We start from the raw sequence: 6,783 nt of genomic DNA on the forward strand, positions 1-6,783 counted from the left end.
AACAGAAAAAGTAGCAGAAACTATGAAGCCACACATTCAAATAAATCAGCAAGAAAGTACAAATCCAGTCAGCACTATGTGGAGTGTTATGTTATAGGGTTGTATGAAGTAACGAGCTAATCCAAGTTTTATACACATCATGAAAACATCACTATACAGACGAAACATATGGTACAATTTTATATTTTGGGAAAAAAATAGTAAAAACGTCTCCTGAGGACACATTTATACAATGTGATTTAAATAACGCGAGCAACAAAATAGGAATAAAAATTATCTATTTCTGTATGTGTATCAACCTAAGTTGAAACTCTTTTCAGTGATAAGATTGACGAACACGAGACGAGCCTAGACCAAAACTCAGTCCGTGATTACATTGATTCGTTCTTGATGGAAATGAAGGACCGAGAAATGAAAAATAACAGATCATCTTTTAACTGTAAGTGTAAATATATTATATGTTAAAAGTTTAGTGTGATATAAACAGAGAAGACATTTTAATAATAATGTAAGACTGAGTTTATTCTACACAATTATTTATGACGCACATATTATGAACAGGAAACATAAATACTTCAAACATAAACATTATTCTCTTTACAGCTTATTTCATTTTTTTTTCATAATAAACCTTTCATTGCACTTAAACTTGCAGATTTACTACGTTTTCCTCGGGTTTTCGAAAAACCTTGTACTATCTGATACCCGTTGAACACTTTGATAGACAATAATATATTTTGGAAATATTTTAAAGAAATACCTAGGTTTGATTTTTGAAAATAACCTGAGAACATTTTCTAAATCAGGACTTCCTTATGAATGATGGTTTTTTTTGGGGTTTTTTTCATTCACTGGCAATGAAAAATAAACCCTGAGGGAGAATATTTAGATTGTCTTTTGTGTGCGAGATTAAATATATGATGTAGTAGAGGTATAGCTAATAATCTATAACTAAATTGAACCGTTTAAACATGCGTATATTAATGATAGAATTATCGGTTCAGATATAAGACGATAGATAAGTATGTCAAAAAAAAAAATTGTCGTTTAGTACACTTTCAAGTGGTGGAAGTGTCATCTCAACATTGAACGCAGCAGACAAACAAGCCGACAAAGAAACAAAGAGATTTTGAGTTTTTTGTACATATATATATAAGTGTTTCTGTTCCTTCACCTATGAACGTTTGGAAGTATAAACAGTATCACATTTGTACATGCTCATAGATCTTAACATATGGCTAAAACTTAATAGGAAAAATAATTGCTATTGAGTAATTTCAGTCTTTTAATGTTAATTGGTATTGCTTATAATTCAACGAGGATGCTTGAATTTCTGGCATTATAGTAATTTAGACAAAATCATTAATTAAATGTAAAAAGTTCACAAAACTCCAAATATCCGGTGAGTTAAACAAAACAAAAACGAACACCAACATTATGATTTGACTTCTCTATTAAATAACGAATGTCAGTTAATCTTCACAGTTTCTAAGATTTGGGAATTTCATTTCATTTGAAAGTACACAATTTATTCTATCAAAGTATGAGTAAACTTTGTTTTATGCATCAGTTTTGATACATTTCAAAGAAAACTATCAATTTTGTTTTCTCTTTATTACAGAGTTCCCTGTCGCTACAACAGCTCTGACCATCATAGGTAAATATGGATATATTGGTGTCTATCTTGCCATGTATCATCAGGCAACAGAACTATATCCAACCCCTCTCAGAGCTCTTGGAATGGGAACTAATGCCACAATTTCCTGTGTAACAACGATTTGTGCTCCTCACATCGTCTATCTGGTAATATTTTCTGGTTCAGTCTTTGTATTGTAAAATACAAGACTATAAAGATAACTGAAAATTGAAAACTGTTGAGAGATATATCATAAAATCATATTTAAATCTAGTTCAAACGAGACTTAAGGCTATACATATTACATTACTCAAATAATTGATCCTCATTTGTATTTCTTTTTTCTCCAATAATTTTTAGAATTTATTTTTTCAACAGTTGAATTCTTCGTATGAAACAAAGCATTGCTAATTATGATTCATCAGATTATGCTTTAAATAAAATAATTTAATTTAGACAGAAAATATTATTTTATAATGTTAAATACATGGAAGCCCAAAAGAATCTTTCCTTTTTTTAATGCAGTAATTCATTAACTAAGGATACAACCATGTAATTTTCAACATCTTGTATCCCAGCCTAAACAGTTTTTATTGATACCTCAGTAGACTTCAAATTATGTGCACCATTATGGTTAAGTAAAATACAAAAACAACTTTTGCTCATTCTAATGGTTGTCCCAATTACAAAAACATAAATTAGAGAAATATATAAAAAAGTATAATATATCAACAAATTGGAAACAGTTACCAGATAGAATGAGTTAGATTTCGTAGAATAATAAAGTTCATTCTTTCTCAGATGTTTTATACAAGTGACTCATAGATTAACACATGTATGTCAGAAAGTCTTCAGTGTAACTTTGTAAACAAATATAAAAGACCCTGAGTTGCTCGTTTATTAAAATATTTTATACTTCAGATACGTTCATATGATTTGTTTTTATACAGACTACACAGATCTAGAGGGGGAGTTAAAAGAATTGACAAGAAGAAAGTCGGTTCTACTGTGGAAGAACAGGATCTGGAACCTTTACCAACTGTATAATCTTGACGTGGTACTTACTCAAGAGTTGATAAATGAATTTACTCTTTAATATTAGTTTTAAGTAAACTTTTAGCTTAATTATTTTTACTTACGTAAAATAAGATATTTTAACATTTTTTCGTGGTATGGTTATAATGATTCTCCATAAGTGTGTTTACTAAACGTTTGTTTCTAAATATTTTTTCAAATGAATCTTTACTTTCAGAGCCTGAAACTCATACCAAAAAACCTTAGTTAGTCTAATGGTGGTTGTAATGTTGATTCTGCTAAATAAATCTAATTATAAAGCAACTAGCGTGTGAACAATGAAATATAATAAGGGTGACTTATTTTACATAAAATATTTTCGTAGCTCTAACACAAGGATAAAATAAGAAAATCGATATTCTGATCAAAGTGGAAGAATGAGTACCTTTATGTGACTACAAAACTTATATAAATATTGGGGAATTAAAGAAACTATGTTTTATCTTCTCCCTTTACATTCAGCGGTTATTGTGATTATGTGTATTTTTATAGGAATTAGAGAACATAGTACAATGAAATATTATACTATAATTATATGTGTAGAAAAAACAATAAAATCTTTTATCGCATTATTTTAAAATTTAAACCAGATATATAACTTCTCATCCCTCTACTTTACAAGTCCCTGTAAAGATACTGTTTGTTCACGTAATGAATAACACGTATATTAACGGCAATGTTGACATATAACTACTCTAAACGTGCATTGTTAAAGTAATTCTTAAAAGGAAACTAATAAAAATATATCGTATTTTCTTGGTCGTTTTTGTGACATCACACGAAAATGAGATTTGTAAAGATTTATTTTTAAATCTTTTCTCATTGAAACTATACAATGTGTTTCCAATAAAAAGAAAACAATATCATCTCGATATTGCCTGTTTTGTGTCACCAGTTGACTCCACTTGTGTCCCATTTACTCACTGTGCCTTTTGTCTTTGTAGTGCTATGTAAAACATAAATTATATCAAACAGCTAACTTATTTCTAATAATATGTTTATAGTGGATTAGAAGTAGAACATCTTTGACATTTTTATTTGATTTTTTTTGCTTTGATTCATGTGGAAATGTGGACATTCAATATGATTTTTGTATACGTATCGTGGGTTCGTGGATAGTTTCCCTTCATCTTCTCTCTTCATTTCACTGAATTTACACTCTCAAGCTATTGCATGGGTTGCACCCCTTTAAATCCGGTACTGTCTGTGGTGTGGTTTGTACAGTATTCAAGCTGAGGGGTGACTTAGTGTGTTGTATGAGTTACCATGACTTCCTTTTTTGTTCGAGTTTTTCATTCTTCTTCGTGTCTTAACTATCCTTGCAAAACGTCCCTACTGGCACAACGGACTTGCACTGCTTGAAACTTGCTATATTTTAACTGTATTACTAATTGTGTTTGTCATTTTATCACTTTTTATTTTTTTAACATGAAATGAACAGTCTGATCAATGTCTAGAGTACAGTTTTATCCCTCAATACATTTTACTTCATGTGTCTTATATACTGTTTTCTTTCCTAACTTTCTTCCTGCAATAAATCTGCAGAATTAATTCCGTCTCTTAAACGTAGCTCGTAATGTTTTCAATTTTTCTCTGCCCCAATCTTAATGTATGATGCTAATTCCTCTCCAGATAACAAAATAAATGATTCTCTCATCATATCTGGTAGCTGACATTCTTCCGCTAACATTACTTTTTGAAAAGAATAGACAAACACATCCATATGGCTTTTGCAAAATTTAACCAACTGCAAATGAATGCTTTTTTTCACTATATCAACCCTATCAACATCATAACCCTGCCTTATTCTCCTCATTTACTCATATTCTGTCTGTTTATGCTTGTCTTTTAACTCTGACTCTGAAAATGTTTTCAATGATAATCTTCATTAACACCACAAAATTAAATTATATTCTCTTTACTCTAATCAATAATTGATAGGTCTAAAAATTAGTTTTGTATCTTAATGGCAACATGTGACTTTCTTCCATCGTCTCTTTCGGTTTATTCATTCTGTCACACATCTTCTAGTCTTCATCGTTTTTTTTATTATTATTGGGCTTCTGTGTTTTACGGTCCATTCGCAAACCCATGTCAAAACAGGTTTCTTTCTTTTCCCGATCTTGCACATCTGCAGGTTCTGAGAAAATTATATAGTGTTAACTAATTTTGTTTTTCTTCCTTCTCGTGTAACTTAATTCTAAGAAATCATATGCTTGTAATATTTCAACCTTTGCTGTAAGAGCATTAATATCCCTAATTAATGAATCCTTATAATTATGATGTACCAATTTGCAAATTTATAAAACCTGTCGTTTTTCCATTTTCTATGTCACACAAATTACTAATACACTTTGTTCATTTGTTAAAAGAAAAATATTTGTTTCCCAGAGAAATGCCAACTGTAGTAGAATTACTTCTCTACTTCACATCCACACTCCAGTAATTCACTGTGGCTTTCCCTAATGGCGATAAATCAAACTTCGACGGCGTGTTTGAAATATCTTGGGATACCAAACATCACAATTTTCGACTTATTCGACAAAATTAATAAAAAGATAGCATTCTGTTTAAAGTTTCGGTGAAGAATAAAATTATTAGAGATCCTTGTTTTTCAAATACAAATATTCTTTTCTGTGGTTAATAAATTCGCTATTATATACTCACTTTACCCAGTATCTCTGTGATCCAGTAAACACTGAACATAGGAAATAGATGGCATGGCTATGTAGATATTACAGTCGTACTAGATGCCAGTTTTACAGCCATTTTTCTGGTAAAAAAGCTAATGTAACTGTATATTTAGCTCCTTGAATAAAGTCCTACTGTCAGTTTTCTGATTATCAGACTATAAAAATAGTCCTGCATAAACACTTCTTAAATTGAATAAATCTTACATTATATTCAGGTAGGTTCAGCAAGAGGACACTACTTGTTTATGGTGCTATTTCTGTGTGGGGAGGAAAACGGAAAAAGCTCTCGTTTCTTTTTCCTTGTTTTCAGAAATTTCGCTTTTCCAGAAGAATTAAAAGCCTTAAAACGATTTATTTATCATCAAGATACTAATATTTTAAAACCTACATACATCATCATTACCAAAATGATACTATTCTAAAACCTGTTAAATTATTTTCGTTCTTTATAACAATGTTTTCCATGAAGAAAACCAAATGGTTTATCAAAGAGTTAAAATGATTTTGAAGTATTTTGTAAACTATTAATAGAAGAATATTCAAATTATAGACATATACAAAAAATAAAATGAGTTTCTGATAGAAAGTGTAATACAGACAGTTGCTTGCATGTTAATATTTTGCATAATAATCTAATTAACAAAAAGATAGGTAAAGAATAAGACATCTTTCTCGAGTATTGATGTGGAGTTATTCATATAAACGTTTCTTTTATAATTCGAATAAAATTCTATTAGAAAAGTGAACGAACCAATTCTTCTATTTATGATATGGAAGAATGAATCAGCACAAATTACAATGTGCTACAATTTATGATACTTGCCAACGAGAATGACACAAACATTTTTGTTACTACAAATATATTGTAATATACAAACAATAACGTTTATTACAAATAATGACCTATGTACAAAAGTTACTTACAAACAATATTGAGTCTCTTATCTTGTTTGAAACTTCTTTGATATCTTATCGAGGGTTTACCTTGAGCGTGATGAATTTTGAGTTGCTGAAGATATAATTCACTTAACAGTGTATTACTATTTATTTCGTAGGTCCGGCATGGCTAGGTAAGTTAAGGCATTCGACTCGTAATTCGAGGGTCGCGAGTTCGAATCCCAGTCGCACCAAACATACTCGCCCTTTCAACCGTGGAGGCGTTATAACGTGACGGTTAATCCCACTATTCGTTGGTAACAGAGTAGCCGAAGAGTTGGTGGTAGGTGGTGATGACTAGCTGCCTTTCCTCTGGTCTTGCACCGCTAAATTAGGAACGGTCATCACAGATAGCCCTCGAGTAACTTTGCGGGAAATTAAAAAAAATAAACAAACTAATACATGCCAAATGTATCTACATCTTCAGGTTACTCTGTCTTTGGC

The 6,783-nt window shown here is 30.7% G+C and overlaps 1 long non-coding RNA gene across 1 annotated transcript; it reads left to right on the forward strand.

Moving 5' to 3' along the window:
* The first annotated feature begins 314 nt into the window (after nt 1–314).
* LOC143239419 (uncharacterized) lies at nt 315–2,711 on the forward strand. Its single transcript, XR_013021173.1, has 3 exons — nt 315–439; nt 1,622–1,803; nt 2,587–2,711. It is a non-coding gene; the product is annotated as an uncharacterized LOC143239419 (long non-coding RNA).
* Nucleotides 2,712–6,783: the final 4,072 nt, after the last annotated feature.

Source organism: Tachypleus tridentatus, chromosome 13 (genome assembly GCF_004210375.1).
Source record: "Tachypleus tridentatus isolate NWPU-2018 chromosome 13, ASM421037v1, whole genome shotgun sequence".
Taxonomy (NCBI): domain Eukaryota; kingdom Metazoa; phylum Arthropoda; class Merostomata; order Xiphosura; family Limulidae; genus Tachypleus; species Tachypleus tridentatus.